We start from the raw sequence: 22,020 nt of genomic DNA on the forward strand, positions 1-22,020 counted from the left end.
AACCCCAAACAGCTGGAGTCTTTTGGGACCTGGCCACCCCCCCCCCCTTCCCCCCCCACAGTGACTCAGCACGCTCTGGGCTCAGGCGCACACAGTCCTGCTAGTGCCTCACTGCTGCCCCCTGCAGTCTGTAGAGGAAGCTCGGTAACATACCCAGCCCCCCCCCCCCAAAGAAAGACTCCAGTTTTTTCTGTTTTTCTTTGGTAGTTTGTCTCTGATTATTAGACAGAATGAGCAAGAAGCTGAAGAGGACTTTAACCCTTGACAGCTTCTATACAGATAGAGAGCAGACTCTAAATCCTGAGGAGACTAAAAACAGACAGTCTCCAGGTGAATCCCCAAAGGAGGAGATCATCTGTTCCTCAGCACAGATGAACCTCATAGAAGTGATTAAAAAGGCTCTCACAAGGGAGCTAGAAGAAAAATGGGGAAAGCAGAGTGAGGCTTGGGAAAAGGAGAGGGAGGCTTGGGAAAAGGAGAGGGAGGCTTGGCAAAAGAGCCTGGAGAAGTCAGTTAAAGAGAGAGTGGATAAAGAAGTAAAATCCTTGAAAAATAGGATTGGTGAACTGGAAACAGAAAATAGCTCTCTAAAAAACAAAATTGGCGAAATGGAAAAAAATTCCACAGAACAAAAGAACTCAATTGGACAATTAGAAAAAGATTTTTAAAAAGTGAGTGAAGAAAATACTTCACTGAAAATCAGAATTGAACAAGTGGAATTGAATGACTCGAGGAGACAAGAAGAATCAGTCAAGCAAATCCAAAAAAATCAAACAATGGAGAAAAATGTGAAATATCTTCTGGGGAAGACAACAGACTTGGAAAACAGATCCAGGAGAGACAATCTGAGAATCATTGGACTTCCAGAAAAACATGATGAAAAAAAGAGTCTGGACACTATTTTCCAGGAAATTATCAAAGAGAACTGCCCAGAAGTCATAGGAACAGAGGAAAAAATAAACATTGAAAGGATTCATCGATCACCCACTGAAAGGGATCCTAAAATCAAAACACCAAGGAATATAGTGGCCAAATGCCAGAACCCTCAGATGAAGGAAAAAATATTGCAAGCGGCTAGAAAAACCCAATTCAAGTATCAAGGAGCCACAATAAGGATCACCCAGGATCTAGCAGCATCCACATTAAAAGATCGAAGGGCCTGGAATATGATATTCCAAAAAGCTAAGGAACTTGGTATGCAACCAAAAATAACTTACCCAGCGAGAATGAACATCTTTTTCCAGGGAAGAAGATGGACATTCAACGAAGTAAGCAAATTTCATCTATTTCTGATGAAAAAAACAGAACTTAACAAAAAGTTTGATCTACAAATATAGAACTCAAGAGAAATCTAAAAAAGTAAAGATTAATCTTGGGAACTATATTTTGACTATATAGATGTATAAAGAATACATGTATACCTTGTTCTAGAAATTGATGTGGAAAGGACATTGTATCAGAAAAAGGGTAAAGTGGGGGTAGTACATCTCATGAAGAGGCATAGGAAACCTATTATATCTGAGAGAAAGAATGGAGGGGGATGAATATAGTGGGTATCTTACTGCCTTCAGAATTGGCTTTAAGTGAAAAATCTTAAGACATATTCAATCTATGGTGAAACTTCTCCCACCTCATAGAAAAGTGAGAAGGGAAAAGTGAAAAGGGAAGGAATAAGCTAAGTGGAAGGGAATACGGGAACTGGGAGGGAAAGGGGTAAGATAGGGGGAGGAACTCTAAGGCGGGAGGAGGGATACTAAAAAGGGAGGGCTGTGAGAAGCATGTGGTGCTCACAAGCTTAATACTGGGAAGGGGGGGAAAGGGGAAAGAAGGGAGAAAAGCATAAACCGGGGTTAACAAGATGGCAAGTAATACAGAATTGGTCATTCTAACCATAAATGTGAACGGGGTAAACTCCCCCATAAAGAGGAAGCGATTAGCAGAATGGATTAAAAGCCAGAATCCTACAATATGTTGTTTACAGGAAACACACCTGAAGCAGGGAGATACATGCAGGTTAAAGGTAAAAGGTTGGAGCAAAATCTACTATGCTTCAGGTGAAGTCAAAAAAGCAGGGGTAGCCATCCTGATCTCAGATCAAGCTAAAGCAAAAATTGATCTAATTAAAAGAGATAAGGAAGGGCACTATATCTTGCTAAAGGGTAGCATGGATAATGAAGCACTATCTATATTAAACATATATGCACCAAGTGGGGTAGCATCTAAATTCTTAAAAGAGAAACTAAGAGAGCTGCAAGAAGAAATAGACAGTAAAACTATAATAGTGGGAGATCTTAACCTTGCACTCTCAGAATTAGATAAATCAAACCACAAAATAAATAAGAAAGAAGTCAAAGAGGTAAATAGAATACTAGAAAAGTTAGATATGATAGATCTCTGGAGAAAATGTAATGGAGACAGAAAGGAATACACTTTCTTTTCAGCAGTTCATGGAACCTATACAAAAATTGACCATATATTAGGACATAAAAACCTCAAACTCAAATGCAGTAAGGCAGAAATAGTAAATGCATCCTTTTCAGACCACGATGCAATGAAAATTACATTCAACAAAAAACCAGGGGGAAGTAGACCAAAAAATAATTGGAAACTAAATAATCTCATACTAAAGAATGATTGGGTGAAACAGCAAATCATAGACATAATTAATAACTTCACCCAAGAAAACGATAATAATGAGACATCATACCAAAATGTATGGGATGCAGCCAAAGCGGTAATAAGGGGAAATTTCATATCTCTAGAGGCCTATTTGTATAAAATAGAGAAAGAGAAGGTCAATGAATTGGGTTTGCAACTAAAAATGCTAGAAAAGGAACAAATTAAAAACCCCCAGTCAAACACTAAACTTGAAATTCTAAAAATAAAAGGTGAGATCAATAAAATTGAAAGTAAAAAAACTATTGAATTGATTAATAAAACTAAGAGTTGGTTCTATGAAAAAACCAACAAAATAGACAAACCCTTAGTAAATCTGATTAAAAAAAGGAAAGAGGAAAATCAAATTGTTAGTCTTAAAAATGAAAAGGGAGAACTCACCACTAACGAAGAGGAAATTAGAGCAATAATTAGGAGTTACTTTGCCCAACTTTATGCCAATAAATTCGACAACTTAAATGAAATAGAAAAATACCTCCAAAAATACAGCTTGCCCAAACTAACAGAGGAAGAAGTAAATATCCTAAACAGTCCCATCTCAGAAAAAGAAATAGAACAAACTATCAATCAACTCCCTAAGAAAAAATCCCCAGGACCAGATGGATTTACATGTGAATTCTACCAAACATTTAAAGAACAATTAACTCCAATGTTATATAAACTATTTGAAAAAATAGGGATTGAAGGAGTCCTACCAAACTCCTTTTATGACACAGATATGGTACTGATACCTAAACCAGGTAGGCTGAAAACAGAGAAAGAAAATTATAGACCAATCTCCCTAATGAATATTGATGCTAAAATCTTAAATAAAATATTAGCAAAAAGATTACAGAAAATTGTCACCAGGATAATACACTATGACCAAGTAGGATTTATACCAGGAATGCAGGGCTGGTTCAATATTAGGAAAACTATTAGCATAATTGACTATATCAATAACCAAACAAAAAAACCACATGATCATCTCAATAGATGCAGAAAAAGCATTTGATAAAATCCAACATCCATTCCTAATAAAAACACTTGAGAGCATAGGAATAAATGGACTTTTCCTTAAAATAGTCAGGAGCATATATTTAAAACCATCAGTAAGCATCATATGCAATGGGGAAAAACTAGAACCTTTCCCAGTAAGATCTGGAGTGAAGCAAGGTTGCCCACTATCACCATTATTATTTAATATCGTATTAGAAACACTAGCCTCGGCAATAAGAGTCGAGAAAGATATAAAAGGAATTAGAGTAGGCAATGAGGAAACCAAACTATCACTCTTTGCAGATGATATGATGGTATACCTAGAGAACCCCAGAGATTCTACCAAAAAGCTATTGGAAATAATTCATAATTTTAGCAAAGTAGCTGGCTACAAAATAAATCCCCATAAATCCTCAGCATTTTTATACATCACCAACAAAACCCAACAGCAAGAGATACAAAGAGAAATTCCATTCAGAATAACTGTTGATACCATAAAATATTTGGGAATCTATCTACCAAAGGAAAGTCAGGAATTATATGAGCAAAATTATAAAAAAGTCTCCACACAAATAAAGTCAGACTTAAATAATTGGAAAAATATTAAGTGCTCTTGGATTGGCCGAGCGAACATAATAAAGATGACAATACTCCCTAAACTAATCTATTTATTTAGTGCTATACCAATCAGACTTCCAAGAAAATATTTTATTGATCTAGAAAAAATAACAACAAAATTCATATGGAACAATAAAAAGTCGAGAATCTCAAGGGAACTAATGAAAAAAAAATCAAATGAAGGTGGCCTAGCTGTACCTGATCTAAAATTATATTATAAAGCAGCAGTCACCAAAACCATTTGGTATTGGCTAAGAAATAGATTAGTGGATCAGTGGAAAAGGCTAGGCTCACAAGACAGAATAGTCAATTATAGCAATCTAGTGTTTGACAAACCCAAAGCCCCTAACTTCTGGGAAAAGAATGTGAACTATCTGCATTTTTGTTTTTCTTCCCGGATTATTTATACCTTCTGAATCCAATTCTCCCTACGCAACAAGAGAACTGTTCGGTTCTGCAAACATATATTGTATCTAGGATATACTGCAACATATCCAACATATAAAGGACTGCTTGCCATCTAGGGGAGGGGGTGGAGGGAGGGAGGGGAAAAAAATCGGAACAGAAATGAGTGTCAATATAATGTAATTATTAAATAAAAAAACTTAAAAAAAAAAAAAAAAAAAAAAAAGAAAAAATAGACAGTAAAACTATAATAGTGGGAGATCTTAACCTTGCACTCTCAGAATTAGATAAATCAAACCACAAAATAAATAAGTCTTTGACTAGAAGTCAAAGAGGTAAATAGAATACTAGAAAAGTTAGATATGATAGATCTCTGGAGAAAATGTAATGGAGACAGAAAGGAATACACTTTCTTTTCAGCAGTTCATGGAACCTATACAAAAATTGACCATATATTAGGACATAAAAACCTCAAACTCAAATGCAGTAAGGCAGAAATAGTAAATGCATCCTTTTCAGACCACGATGCAATGAAAATTACATTCAACAAAAAACCAGGGGGAAGTAGACCAAAAAATAATTGGAAACTAAATAATCTCATACTAAAGAATGATTGGGTGAAACAGCAAATCATAGACATAATTAATAACTTCACCCAAGAAAACGATAATAATGAGACATCATACCAAAATGTATGGGATGCAGCCAAAGCGGTAATAAGGGGAAATTTCATATCTCTAGAGGCCTATTTGTATAAAATAGAGAAAGAGAAGGTCAATGAATTGGGTTTGCAACTAAAAATGCTAGAAAAGGAACAAATTAAAAACCCCCAGTCAAACACTAAACTTGAAATTCTAAAAATAAAAGGTGAGATCAATAAAATTGAAAGTAAAAAAACTATTGAATTGATTAATAAAACTAAGAGTTGGTTCTATGAAAAAACCAACAAAATAGACAAACCCTTAGTAAATCTGATTTAAAAAAGGAAAGAGGAAAATCAAATTGTTAGTCTTAAAAATGAAAAGGGAGAACTCACCACTAACGAAGAGGAAATTAGAGCAATAATTAGGAGTTACTTTGCCCAACTTTATGCCAATAAATTCAACAACTTAAATGAAATAGAAAAATGCCTCCAAAAATATAGCTTGCCCAAACTAACAGAGGAAGAAGTAAATATCCTAAACAGTCCCATCTCAGAAAAAGAAATAGATTATACATAAAGTGTTTGTCAGGAATAACCTATCTTGGGTAAACTGAGTAGTAAATATCTATATGAAAAGAGAAGTTGATGATGATTCTGAAATAAATAGTAGAGAACCCACAAGGAAAACCCCAAGGAACATTGTTCCAAAACTGCAAAACTACAATTTCAAGGAAAAAATACTGTAAGCTGCCAGACAAAAATAATTCAGATATCAAGGTACAACAATCAAGATAAGTCAGGATTTGGTAGCTTTTGGATTGAAGGGCCTGGAATACTGTATTCCAGAAGGCAAAGGATTTAGGATTACATCCAAGAATTAACTATCCAGTGAGATTCAGCATCATCTTTCAGGAGAGGTGATGGAGCTTCAATGACTTTCAGTTATTTCAATTGAATAAAACAGAATTAAAAAGAAAATGTAATCTACAAATCCCAGACTCAAGAGAAGCATAGAAAGATAAACAGGGGGAAAATATATTATTCAAAGCTTAAGCTGTTTTGATCCCTAAAAAACAATATCTGTAACTCTTGAGAACTGTATCTGTCATGAGGGCAGATAGAGAAGGGCATCATACATAGACTGAGGGTGTGATTGTGAATGGATTCTGATGTTATGACATCAAAGAAAAAGACATTAAGAGATGTGAAAAGGTCTGTACTGGAAAACGAGAAAAGGGGAGGTATAATGGGACAATTAATTTACATAAAGAGATCTAGAAAAAGAAGAGAAGGGTATGAGTATTGTCTGAAACTTGATCTCATCAGTTTTGGGTCTAAGAGGGAATAACAATCATTCATTTGGGTATAGAAAATTGTCTTGCTACTGGACTCTGATGATTCTGAAGGAAAGAGATAGACTTTTCACAGCTCTACCTCATTCAAATCCAGTTCACATGCAAGGTAAGACATTAACCTCTTCCTCTTCAAGAACAAAAAACAATGATTTAAAATCCTTCAAAACCTAACTCAAGTCTACACTTTCCAGATTACACTGATTGTGTAATCTTAAACTCCAATGGCTACTCAAGCAGTGAATTTCTTATTTTAATTTAATTCTTATTTAATTATTTAGTTTCTTATTTTAATTTCCTATTTTCATTTGAGGACAAACATGTCATTATAAGCCACCATTGATATTGATTTTTTAGGGGAGGTGGCTAAATCAAAATGTACTCACTATAAGAAATTCACTGTTTTTAAGTCGGGTTATATATATGCAGACGGCATTAAGGTACTTTTCCACTGATGAGGAAGTACAGGACATCTTCTAAATTTATGAAACATCTGCTAAAGCAGCTGGTTCTTCACTAAATAAAAATAAAAAGGAAGCAATTTGCCTCAGAAATATTGATAAATGGAAACAGGTGATGATCTCAGAAGAGATGATGGTTACAAATGAGTCCATTTAGATTCCTTGAAGCCTTCATAGGGACAATAAAAAATAATAATAATGCAAAAAGAAACCTAGAGAAGAAAAATAGCATAAATTTTAAAAAGGTAGTGGAACAGGTCATTGACATGTACATTCTATATTGGAATAACTATGATGGTTTATAGGAGCAGGCAAGATGGCAACATAGATTCTATTTTTGTTTTTCTCTTTTTGGGGTTTCCCAAAACTCTGTTCTAAAGCTACCAAAAAATAATAATAACATCTCAATTTTCAAACTAATTCAAGCAAAAATAATGTCAGATCTTCTCCTCCACCCAAAGGATTCAATTTCAACAAAACCACATCTGAATAAATGAGAAAATTCCAAGAAGGGCAACAACTACTAAAAGAATAGATCTGGGCAATAATCTTATCTTCTTAATCAATAAGATCTGAGTAGCACTTTGACTTTTTAAATATTATCTCCAAATCAATTATCTGTTTAATCCTTATTATGTCACTTTGATGTAGAAGTTTCAGGTATTGTTATATACATTAATGTGTGAGTAAAACAGATATAAAGACATTGAGAAATTTTTATCAATTAAATCCAACAAGCATTTTTAAAGCTTACATTCTATCTCTGACCCTAGTACCTGTTATAATGTAAGTCCTAGGTAAGTCATTTAACCTCCACAAACCTCAGTTCCCTCATTTAAAAAATGTTTATTGACTGATTGACTAAAAAAATGATAAAGTTGAATTAGAATACCCATGAGGTTTTAGCTCTAAATATGTGATCTTCATATATATGAGAATATATGACATAAGATCCTCAATATCTGCTTTTCTTCAGAAACAACTAGTTTGATAGAGCAGTGGAGAGAGACATAGCCCTGGAGTGAGGAAAACCTGAGTTCAAACCCTATCTCTAAACACTTACTAATTGTATGACTCTGATTGAGCAGGTTACTTCACCTCTGTCTGCCTCAGTTTCCTCATTTATAAAACTGGAATGATAATAACATCACTTACTTCCCAACATTGTTGTGAGGATCAAATGATATAGTATATATAAAGAGCTTAGCTCTGTTTAACATATGCGTGTTTCTTCAGCCCTTCCTTCTCCATTTTCTCTTCTTCAGCTACCTCCCCATCCTGGAGAAACCTATTAAGTAGTATATACCCTCTTGATTGATGACTGCCTCTCCTACACCACTATTTCAGGAAAAGTCCCAGTCATACTTCACTACTCCCAGCTCATCTCCTCCTCCTAGCAAAGAGCCTTACTCTCCTACAGATTTTTCTCTCCCTGCCTCTCTCTCTCTTTTAGCACTATGAACCATTGTTTCTGGATGGAATAAATCAATATACTTTCCTAAGAAACAGACATACATATCAGTAATTTTTCTAGACCTAATGTCCCCCTTCTCCCTTTTGTGTATTGTCTCCCACATTACAATGTAAGCTCCAAGAAGACTATCTATTTTTACATTTTTTATTGCTAACGCTTAGCAACTAATCAGTGCTTAACAATAAACTTTTTTTATTCATTCTGCATTCCAAGAACTATGCTAGAATTTGGGAATATGGACACAAAACAAAGTAGTCACTGCCCTCGAGAAGTTTACATTCTACTCTAAAAATATTCTCTGACAAATTATTTCAGTCATCACATTGCCTGAATTCAAGCTTCAACTCTGTTGTACTTCAGCTATATAAACTTGGGTTTCAATTCTTAGAGGAAAAGTCCTGTAGCTGATGGGGTTCTAGGTCACTAGATAAGGCTTGGCACCAAATGCTGGGAGTTGGTCATGTGAAGAATTCACAATGACCTTTCTCTTTAGCAAAAAGTAGATTTATTTATGAAAAGAAGTTACAGACAAAATGAAGAAGTAAAATAGATAAATAAAGTTGGGAGAGCATTTAATTAGACATCATGAGGCATGGGGGAGGTGGTGAAGAGGAAGACACCATGAGGCAGAATGCCATGGCAAACTAATCCAAAGCAAAGATGTGGCTGCAGATTTATAAGGGAAATTTAACTTCAGGGATTTGACATAACTTGGCTTTCTGGTTGGATACAGTAAGGTGGGATAACCCAAGACCTCCCCAGGGATGGAACTATAAGGTTGAGCTGATCTCCATCTATACTTTTCCCTGCTTGCCTCAGGGAGTAATCTTTTCAATACTTCAGGCTTTCTCTGTCAACCCCACCAGTGACCCAGGACCTCATCATAGTTATCTGTCAGATAAATCACAAAGTAGTAATAGTAACTATTTGCATGTATATAGCACTCTAAAGTTTACAAAATACTTTACACACATTATCCCATATGATTTTTACAAGAATCCTGTATTATTAGTCCTATTTTATGAATAAAGAAATTAAAAGCCAGAGCAGTTAAGTGATTTTGCCATGGTCACACATCTTAGAAGTGTGGGAGGTGAGATTCAAATCCAAATTTCTTCTAATTCCAAGTCACAGTGCTTTTTCTGTGATATCATACTGTTTCTCCTGTACGTTTTCCAAATTTCTGAGTCTGTGACTGTGAATCTTCTGGTAATAAACTCCCTGAGAAAATCTCCCACTTTGTTTCCACCCTTCACCTTACATAAGTCTCAAGGTGCCTGAGGTAGAATTCTCCCTCTGAGCTCATTTCTACCATAATTGTAGAAATGAAGTCCAAATCTAGCGGTCTAAAACAGTAATAGGACAGACTAAGGTCAGAAATAAAAACACAGTTATCCCTTACCTGACTTGACAAACTTGTTTTTAGACTTCTAGGATGACACATGTTCTTCTGTTGTGAGTTTCTGTGATGTTGCATAATTAGGTGGTGATTTAATATAGAGCTAAAAAAAATGACAGTAATCATGGAGGGAAAAGAGAATAAAATATCAAGGAAAGCAGTTAAATGAGCTTAAGCGCCTGGCATTTTGTGATGTGTATCTGTTAGCAATTTGTCAAACTGTAACAATAGAGATAATTTCACAAATAACAGGGGTTCATAAATTTACAATAGCACTCCAGTATTTAGGATTTAAGAAAAAAGCTTATCAGCTTAAAGAAACAGTTGGAAAATTTGGGTCAAGTTTACACATCTCAAATTAAAATGGAGACTCAGTCATTCTAAAACTGAAAAATTCAGAGCTGGGTAAATCCAATGGCTGAATCATTTCTTTCTAAATTCCTGACCTCACAAAAAAGATATAAAAACAAATTCCAAAGAATTTGTAAATCAATGATACAATATCTATACAAAATGAGACCATTCTGATCCATCCCAACTTCCAGTTATTAGAAGTACTTCTTTTCTCAAATAACTTTGTATTTACTTGTATATATACATGTCCCTCATTCCTTAATAGAATGCAAGACTATTGAGGGTAGAAATTATGTAATGTATCATTTTTATGTCTCTAGACCTCTAGAACCTAGTATGGTGTCTTTCACATAAAGTTATTTAATCTGTGTTTGTTAAATGGAATAGATTTTCCTTTCCTTTGTTATCTGCATGTCCAAGATGCTTCTTCACAAACAATGCCCCTTTTTTTTTAATAGTAACTTATTTTTTAAAAGCCTATGAAATTCTCTTTTATCCATGTCCTACTTGTAATATAAAGGAAAATTCTAAAATATTGAGAGAGTGGTGGGGAAGTTACAGGGGGAAAAGACTCTAAAGGTCCATTCATGGACAAAGGCTGAGAAATATGGCATAACATTGGAAAGACTGTCAAAAATAACCAGCTCTCTCATAAACATTTGTTAAAATCTGGTCATTGAATGTTTTGGATTTTTTCTATAATTCCTTTCAATTCAATAACTACTAATTAAATGTTTATCAATCAATTGATAAGCATTATTAAATGCCTACTGTAAGCTAAGCCCTATCCTTGGTGTTAGAAATGTAGAGCCAAAACTAAGAGGAGCATGATCCTTCTACAACATGCTGAACACCAAAATAATACGACTCAATAGATTCCTTTCTTTTGTGATTCAAATGGTCTTAGAATACAAGACCGAAATACAAATAGGTATTGAGAACATAAAAAGGACAGTGACTGACAAAAGGATTTAAATATAACAAAAGATTCATTAACAGCACTCTTTGTGATAGCAAGACTGGAAACAAAATGAGTGCCTATTGATTAGGGAATGGCTGAATAAATTGTGGCTTAGTAATATAAGGGATTGTGACTGCCATCTTTAATAAAGGAATATGAAGAAAATCTTCCCTAAAGGAATGCCAAACAAAAACAATATACATAATAACTACGTTGATTTAAATAAAAAATTAAAAACAGTGGAAATATTATGATCTGTAATCAACAATATGGATCTTGAAGAACTGATAAGTAAATATACCCTCAACTTCAGGAGAGAGCTATTCACCATGTCTATGGAATATGCATTACATGACTAAAGAAATTGCTCTGTTAACTGGCTTTGCTTAAATTTTTGGTATGTGTGATTGTTACAAGAAAGAGTTCAAAAAAATGTGAATATTACAGGGATCTTACTATGACATAAAAACAAAAGGCAGTAATAAACTTTTTTTCTAAGAAAGAAAATAAATTAAGAATTATTAAAAGCTCTTACTGAGATTTTCAAATCATCACAAGAAAAGAAATAGATAACACAAATACATGAATATGTATATTTATACATACATAAATATGCAAGTTTTCCATCATGATATTTTGTCTAAACTTTGAGACATTTTAAATTTATGTCTTTTCAAGCTTTCTATCATGTTCATCAAAGAATCGTTATTGTATTCACAAGGAGAAAAAGTTATTACACTGAAAAGGCCATCCTTTTTCAACATGAGAGAATTCTGTAAATGATTTCAAAAAAATCAAATTGCAAAGTTAAATAAATATATACTTTGACCTTTTTAAAAACTATCCATATGATACTGTGTGTACCTGAAGAAAACATAATGTCATGATTTCTATCTTCCCTAAAGATTTGATACAACAGAATACTTTTAAGTCAGAGGATTTAAGTTTATTTCTTGACTCTGATACCAACATGGTTTTAAGTCCTTTAACCATCTTGGTCATACTTTTTACTCATCTATAAAAATGAGGAAATTAGAATAGACTGTATCTTGGATCTCTTCTAGCTCTGAATATTATGTCTATGATCCTTCCATGCCTCATTATATTATGGGAATGACCTTGCCTTCTTAGGGGTAGGATCCCACCAAGTTGAGATGACTCAATATAGACCTAGTGATAGATAATATATCCATCCAGCTTCAACAAATAGATGCTAATTTTTTTTTCAGTAAAAACTCTATTTAGAACTCTACCCTCTACTCAGGTGTAAAGGAGTAGCAATTTGTCACCTGTAGAGGGAGTGTGCCCACCAATAAAGTCACAATTCTCTGCTATATTGAAATATGAATAATCTAGGAGTGTCCTTATTACAGAAAATCATATGACCTCTAGTGAGTGGAAGTCATTAATATATATGCCAGCAAAGAGAAAGAGAAAACTATTTCTCTGCTGATATTGCTCTGAAAAAATAGAATGGATAATTTGGAATCAAAGGACAAGATTCTAGTTTGGAGTTAAATATCTACAAGAGATCATTGACTTGCACCCCTTGGTTCCAAAGATAAATATTCTTATGAAAGTGACATTTATTTTTCCTTTATTCCCATTATCTGTAATCTAATTTTTATTGTCAATCCTGAGACATGTTCAGACAATATGCATTCTTGTTTGTTTGTTTTTTCCTTAGATATCTCCAAAATCCTTATCTTCAACTGTTATTGTTGTTGTTATTCTTTAATTTTTCAGTCTTGTATGACCTCATTTGGGGTTTTCTTGGCAAAGACACTGAGTGGTTTGCAATTTTTTTCTCCAATTTTTTTTTTTTTTACAAATAAGAAACTGAGTCAAACGGATTAAGTGATTTGCTCAGGTCACAGAGCTAATAAGTGTCTGGGGTCAAATTGAACTCAAGTTCTCCTCAGTCCAAGATTAGTGCTCTAGCCACTGGGCCACCGAGCTGTCTGTATCTTCAACTACAATGGGACTGTTTCCCAAATGATTTAGTGAATAGCTCAGTTTTGGGGTCAGGACCAATGCAAATCATTCAAAATAAACTGCTCCTATATATACAATGCTTTAGGGTTTCTTAGAAATGCTATGTAATTTTGGTGACCAAAAAGGATAGATCAAAAAACCTGAAGAATCAATTAAAAAGTATTTATCAATCACCTATGAGGTCAGGCACTGTGCTAGGTGCTAGTATAATGAATGAAACAATTCCTTCTCAAAATATGCTTCCATTCAGAAGGGAAGAGAAGTACTTATAAAACTGTATGCAAGATAAAGATAAAGTTAATAAATATAAACATATGCATATACACATGTATATATGTGTCTGTTCATACCTACCTATACACATGCATACAAGTTAGTTTGGGAAGGCAGACATTAGCCACTGAGTGGAATCAGAAAATCCTTCAAGCAGAAAACAATATCTAAGTAAGCTGCACCTTAAAGGAAGAGTAGGGCCCTATGAAGTAAAGGTAAGAAGGACATGAATTCCAAAGATGGTAGGGCCACTGCAGAGGCACAGAGAAGAGTTGAGAACATGCATTTCCCTATTATATTTTCAGAGGTCAGAATCTAAGGCTGTGGGTTATTGTACTTACTATCAGACTTAATTCATGCATTGATTGGTTTTGATTGATTGCTTTTTTGGCTTTTTTAAATTCTTTGTTATAAAAATTATCTCATTGCAGAAAGGAAGAATATATTCAAAATGAAAGTCATATTTTAAAAACTAAAAATAGGAATTGAATATAATAATAATAAAAATAGCAACAACAACAAAGTAGCTACTCTATGCCAGGCACTATGCAGAATGCTTTGTCAATATTATTTCATTTAGTCTTCATAATAATCCTAGAAGGTAAGTGCTATTATTATCTCTATTTTACAGATGAGGAAACTGAAGCAGACAGAAGGTAAGCAATTTGTCCAAGTTCACACAGCTAGTATGTGTCTGAAGTGAGATCTGAACTCAGATTTGACTCCGTCCCCGGCACTTTATTCACTGTACCACCTAGCTGTCTCTACCTGTGATTTCTTTGATATAGGAAGCTTCCTGATAAGAAAACTGCTTGTAGCAAGACAGTTCAGCATCTTCTTTACAACTTGGAGTCTTACAGAGCTTATGATTTTCTCAGAATCACACAGCCAATCTCTATCAGAGATTAAACTTCAACCCATGACTTCCTACCTACAAGTTCACTTCTCTGTCTATCTGTCATCTAATCTATCTCTATGCTACACTGCCTCTAAAAGTAAAAGAATTTTTTTTTAATTTAAGATATTTTTATACTGTCAAAAGCATTTCCTTCACAACTGTCCTGTGAGATATAAATTAGGAAATCAAGTAACTGAAAGGGTTAAATGTTTTACCCAGACTGATTCCAAATTCAGGATTCTTCCAGAGCAGAGAATCAAGCAGAGAAGGGAAACTGATGACAAACTAAAACAGACAAAGGAAGAAAAGAAGGGAAGCCAGGCAAAGAAAGGAAAACAGGTAAGGAAGCAAAGACAAAGGGAGAGAGACAGACAGAAAAAGAAGAGAGAAGAGAGAGAAAAGATGACAAGAGAGAGAGAGGAGGGGGAAGCAGAAGAGAGGCAGAGACACAAAGGGACAGATAGAGTTTGCAACTATTTTAGACAAATGTAAAATGTCATATCAGAGATTCAAAGAAAAAACTTTCACCATATTTACCTTTTAATAGTTTTTCTTTTCAGGCCAGTTTTGCTACTTTAAGCTAAGGGACAACCATTAAGAGTGGTTCCACTTGTACTGTGGAAACAAATAAATTATTTTTAGTTCATTAAGGCAGACATTGCAATCTCCATCAGAATTCATTATATTAAATCAAGTCATTAGAATACTAGTGCCTAAATTGGAATGCTAATGGTTAATTCCAGGCAGAACCAGACTATTGCAGAGGCAAACAGGCATTGATCCAGTAATTTGATGAAACTTTTTTTTCCAGTCAGTTTATAAAAGAAAACTTGTGTTCATTACATCCAGTCTGGATCATGAACTTGTTGTCTAACTCTAGACCTTCCTTTATGCTGTGTGCTTACATCAAAGTTCTTAGTTTGTGCACCCAGCCAGATGGATCCAACTTTTCAGTTCCTGTATGAGATTGACTAAGAAAGCCAATAATTTTGATTGAAAGAATGTTTTTTATTACTGAATAACCAAAATTTTAGGTTAGTGACTGACAAAAAAAATTGATAGATAAATATAGAGATATAAAAATAAGCAGAGATATATAGACAGATATTCAGATAGGGTTGCCAAAGTGATTTTCTTAAAACATAAATCTGATCATATTACAATCCTCTTCAAACTCTAGCTGCAATCTATTAGTAGTAGGATAAAATATAAAAATCCTCTGTTTGGGATTTAATGTCACTATATCAACAATCACTTCTTGGGCCAGGAAACTGAGGTACTTCATCTTCTATCCTTCCACTAAGTAGTCCTCATCTCCAGACTTATGGTTAAGAGTAGACTCACTTAATTCTAGATGTGCCTGACTACCTAAAAAAAGTCTCAGGCTCTTTTTTTCGTTAAGTCTTTGGTTCTTTGCACCTCCCATCTCACAGTCCTAGGGAAAGTAACTTAGAGCTTAGGTTTTGATTCATATGTAGCATCTCTCCAAAGTGCAAAGTAGAAAAATACTCAATATACAACACAGAACAGATATAGGTCAGCTGTTTCTTCAAAAAAGAAACAGTACAAAAGAAACACTATACACAAAAGCCTCACAAATCCACATTGACAGAAAACTTAAAAAGCACTAGCAATAACTTATAACTGCTATTATATTCTCTTGGGAGATTGATACTTAAAACATCGAGACATAATACAGTTAGAGAGACTGCTGAATAAGCATTTTAAACTTAACTTTGCCTCTATAGTGTCTAAATGATTCCTTCCAGTTCCCTGATTTGTAGGTCTAAACAACTCTCCCATCAGCAGTAATATTCTCCAATAAAGAATTTCTGTTGCTAGTCATTTTTGACTAAGGGACAAAGTTAACTCCAAGGCTTGATGTGACTCTCTTGGGATTGATGTTTAGTTATTTATTCTCAGGGAGGGTTACACAAAACAGTAGAGAATCCTGGGCTATGGGATCCAGTCTCAGCTCATCCAAGTAGGACATCAATTGATCAATAAGTATTTATGAAGTGCCTATTACTTTCTATCACCCACTGTCCCAATCCTATCACTGCCTTGCATTGGTGAAGGGGCTGGTATAGCTCAATATAAATATGAGTTATGTTAAATAGCAACAAAACTTCTCTCCCATAAAACTGTGGAGCATTCTTCCACAGATATATACTTTGGTGGGAAGAATGGACATGTATAGGAAGCATATACAGCTAGGGCACACCTGTGAAAAGGCACTCACATAGGGAATAAATGCAAAGCCAAGATATATGCAGAATGCATGTCCATAGCACACATAGAGGAACAATACACACCTCTAATATTTTCAATACCACTGATATCTTCCACTGATATCATCACATTATTCCCATTGGGCCTGCATCTCACTAGTCTCATGATCTCCACCCAGATCAAATGGATACTGCTCTACTGCATTTAACTTGAGGCTCAACCAAAACCTTCCTTGCTTGAAGAAGTAGAGTAGTCACAATAATACTAATTATGGTTAAGCCTGTAGAGGTTTGTTTTTTTTTTTTTTTTCCTGCTATTTCTCTTTTCAATAAAGAGTTTTATTTCCTTCTGAGTCTTGACTAGGCTTCTCATCTCCACTCACCCACCAAGATCTTTAGATTAGAATCTGACCTCCCTAATGCTCTCTGACCTAATCTTTATTTTGGACTCAACTTCTTGTTCACTGGACTTGAGGTCCAGTGCAACTTTACTGTAGCTCATCCAAAACATTCCACATATTCCCTATTTTTAATTACTTAAAGTTAATCTAATGATTATTTATTCAGTAACTACCAAAGTTCTCTTCATGGTTCTCAATAAACAACTCTCCCATCAGCAGTAATATTCTCCAATGAAGAATTTCTGTTGCTAGTCATTTCTGACTAAGGGACAAAGTTAACTCCAAGGCTTTGTTGGATTACTTTACAATAATAAGCTTCTTTTATTATTCATTAAGATATTTAGATAGTAGAGAAACTCTCTTTCTCTCTCTTTCTTTCTCTCTCTCTCTTTTTTCTCTCTCTCTCTCTCTCTCTCTCTCTCTCTCTCTCTCTCTCTCTCTCACAAACACACACACACACACACACACACACACACACACCCCTAAGCCTAGGGGTCAAGATCTTAGTTTTTTACATTGTTCAGCTTCATTTTTGGTCCTTTAATATACAAATATAAGCAGACAAAGCTTGAAAGGAATTTTGAAACGCATAAACATAATATCTTGCACAGAGATAACAATTGAGTTCAATGTCAGGATTGTTCTCCTTTCTAGGGTGGAATGTACCATGGCAACAGCAGCAGTAGGAAGGAAAAAGGGGCTTAGAGGCCCAGGCCAGAGCCTCCTACCTAGATCCTGCCCCTCTTGAGGACAACTTCCCTTCCTCTTTCCCTCACCTGGCTTTCTCTCCTTAGCAGACATTACCTGATCAAAAAAAGACCATTCCCCAGGACCCTAGGAAGATGATGACCAAATAGGGAGGCCCAGGGACAGCCGTCCCCTTCTCCAAATGGGAATGTGTCACTCATGGAATATACCCAGTCTCTGTCAAGAGAAATGCTAGTGAAGGAGGCTATAGGCTAAAATCAATTGTGCTTTTTGTTGGTGGCGGGTAATTTTTTTCAGTTGTGTATAACTCCTTATGATTCCATTTGGAGTTTTCTTAACAAAGATACTGAAATGATTTGTCATTTCCTTTTCCAGTTCATTTTAGAGATGAGGATACTGATGCAAATAGGGTAATGTAACTTGCCCAAGACCACACAGCTAATATCTGAGGCTAGATCTGAACTCATGAAGAAGAGTATACCTAACTCCAGACTGGGTATTCTCTCTACTATACCACCTAACTGTTCATACAGAGCAATGGCTGCTACCTAACTATATAATATAAAATAAATATAATACTCCAATCTCTCCATGATGTCTGCTTCAAAATACATAATGCTAGACTGTATTTGATTCTCCCTAATCCTGAGAACCTGAAGTGACCACTGTCATCCAGGACACATGTAGTGGGCCCAGTCTGAGCCAACCTCCCTGACTGATTCTTGTTGAATCCTAAGAATAGAGATTTTGACCAGAGTTCATTCCCTGATTAGCCAACCCTGGATCTCTGCTGAACCCAGGATGGCCATTCATAATCACTCCTCCCCCCCTCACACAATGAGATTAGAGGAAGTTCTACCTCCTGGAATCCTCACTTGTGTCAATATATGAGAAAGACTTGGACTGGACTCCAGTCTTAACTGCCTCTCTCAGATTTCTGTCATCTCCAAGTCATCCAAGCAGGAAATGTGTGGCAGTTTACAAATACAAGTCCTAGATCCCTTCCCTTCATAAGGAAAACACAGGGAGAAGAACATGAGCCTCTCAAGGCAGCCCTCACTCTGTTTCCCTGCTTTACCCTCAGTGCTGCTTCACCTCAAGTGCCCTTTGGTCTGGGGCTGGATCCCCATCCAAGCATTTCAGGGCCACCTCATGATAGAGGGGAACCTGACAATAAAATCCTTCCCTGGTTGAGAGAAGCAGGTCCGGGGCCTGTTGGAATGGTTTGATAAGACTTTGAATTGGGATTCTGCCCCACCACAGACTGACCTAAAAGTCATAACTCAACACAACTACCAGATTAGACTCCCTTGATCACTGGGTCCCTAACATTACTACCAGGGAGGTAGAACTTGGATTGCTCTTCCTCCTTTACTTTTTTTTTTTTTTTTTTGCTGAGGCAGTTGGGGTTAAGTGATCTGCCCAGGTCACACAGCCAGGAAGTATTAAGTGTCCTCCTGACTTCAGGGCTGGGGCTCTGTCCACTGAACCACCTAGCTGCCCCTCCCCATTTAGTTCTTATGACCGGATTGTAGCCTGGGCACCAGCACCCATGAAGAAAATGTGACTTTCCATCTTTAATGACAAGTATAAGAAATTAGCTCATGTCCTTCCCTCCTTTGGCTGCTCGCACAGCATCAACTCCACAAAACTAGGCCTTGAGGGACATTTTGAGCAAGGCTGATGTTGACCTCCTGGGCTCTGGGATAGAAACATCCTGGAGAAAGAAGCTTGAGATAGGATAAGAGACAGAGATCCCCTGTTCCATCCCTGCCCAGAACTGTTTCCCCCTTTGTGAGTAGATGATTCCCCAGAGGCACAGCTGAAACTTTCTGACAGTTCCTCTTGGGTGGTTTTCCATTAACGGAGCAACAATTTCTTCACATGCTGCTTCAGAGACATTTGAAGAGGAAATGAGCAACATACCAGTATGTAATTTATGTTGTGTATTTGCTTTCAAGTTTCATGCCAATTTAGAATTCCCCTACTATACCAAGCAAGATTATAGTGAGAAAGATGCTCTTACAGAAAGATACCTCCACAGAAATCACCTAAACAATATCTCTTGTGAACTCAGTATGAAAATGGAGCAGGCAAATAAAGCATGAGAGACAAAGAGATAGAAACAAAGATCTAACAGTTGAATATGTGGAAATAGATGAGATTACTAACAGTTGAAGGAGGGACTAGGGTACAGGCCACTCATTTATTATGTTCCCACTCAACTGAATGCACTTTGTGAGAATCTTCCATCATTCAAAACTTGACCATTTCACAATTGGAGTTCTCTTTCTCAGGAAAGCCATTCATTCATTATTTCTGCAGCCATTCTCATTATCATACCTGAACATAACCTTATATAATTTTAAAACTTGATATAATGACATTGCATGTGAAGGCTGTACATAACATGTCCCTTGAGCAAGACAAGTATTTAATAATCGTTTTTAAGTTCATATAATTCTGTGTATTTCTCTTGAGAATTATTTATGTTTACTTGTAGGTGATTTTAAAAAAATACATGATCCATTTAAAAGCAGTTTGTACGAGAAGTATGAGTTAAAAGTAAGCTGTAAAAAACAGCAAATCTTCCTTGTAGAATTAAAAAAAAAATCAGTTCTTTTCAGATCTATGGCAGATATCAGTAGGGAAGAGGGCGGTTAGAGTGAATTCACAGAAGTATTCAAGTGGAGAAAGATGAATCCCTTCTGATTAAGAAAGAACTGCCATGGATAGAAGTTACAGTTCTTCCCATCTAGGTGCACTCCTTTGGAAGACAGACTTTATAATCTAGCTTTTCATTGAATCCAAGCACATAAAGCAGAAAGCAATTCCTCTTTTATGTAAATAAGACATAAGCAAGAATGAGCAAACTCTACAAGGATGAAAATTGATGATTCAATAGAATGCTTCTTTCTGAGAAGTGATAAGCTGTAGTTAAAAATCATGTCTTTTTGTTTTGTTTTTGTTTTGTTTGTTTGTTTGTTTTTGCTGAAGCAATTGGAATTAAATGAGTTGCCATGGATCACATAGCTAAAAAGTGTTAAATATCTAAGATCAGACTTGAACTCAAGTCCTCCTGATTTCAGGGCTGGTGCTGTATCCACTGTGCCACCTAGCTTCCCCTAAATGCATTCTTCAAATAACAGCATCAAGAAAATTCCACCAAAGAGTTTTTAATGACAAGCATCTGTGAAGCCACAGAACCAAAACCAGTGTTGTGTATATACTTTAAAATGTTTTCAACTATATAAAATAAGTTGAGAATGAGTTGTTTTTCCAGCCATGATCTAGAACAATTAAACAGAGATCAATAATTATTGAAGTTAGGCAAAAAATAGCCTAAATGGTCCAAAATTGCTTATACCTTTTCTTTAAACATTCCCTAAATGGCCTATCATATTGTTTGTAATAGAATTTGTTGATCTTTATGATTATAATTATAATAAGGTAATTATTTGGTGTGAAGTCCAGGTTAGCTCCCTGTTGACCTCAAGATCAGCCAGAATCAGGATCAGCAAAAGTCCTTGGTCTTTAGGGGAAGAAGTAAAGAAGATGGACAAAATTGTCACAAGCTCTGCACCTACTGACCTCTCTTCTCCTCATCCTCCTCCAAAGTGACTCTGGCTTGTCTTACTCCACCCCCTAATCCTTCCTACAATTCTCTGTATACATCAAAAGATGGAGCCAGCACAAAATAGTAAGAAGGGCCATTTTACCAAGTATATGCTAATAGAGTATTGTCCAATAAGTAATTAGCTCTAAGTGCTCAGTTGCCTGATTTTAGTGCACCTATTCAGAGTTTCAGACCTTTACAATTTGGGGGTTCATTTGTCTATACCAATACTACCTCTCTTAGAAAAACATAAAAAGGTAATTGACTAAAGACAATTATATATTCATTTCTCCAACTAGAAGATACCTAGTCATTTCTACTAAATAATTTTGGAGCAATAATCCCTCTCTAGTGATAGCTTCTGGAATTGCCCTGATACAAAGACTAAACAAGCTTGTTTGGAAGCTGTCATGGTCTATAGTGTTATATAGTAGGTAACAGTAATAGGACTGCAACATGTGGGTGTACTAGTATGATAAACACAAATTCCTTAAGAAATTAATTAAAGAGATAAAAAAAATTAGTAATCATGATCTCATGCAAAGTTAAAGCTAAAATAGATTTAATCAAAAAAGTA

Source organism: Antechinus flavipes, chromosome 2 (assembly GCF_016432865.1).
Source record: "Antechinus flavipes isolate AdamAnt ecotype Samford, QLD, Australia chromosome 2, AdamAnt_v2, whole genome shotgun sequence".
Lineage (NCBI taxonomy): Eukaryota > Metazoa > Chordata > Mammalia > Dasyuromorphia > Dasyuridae > Antechinus > Antechinus flavipes.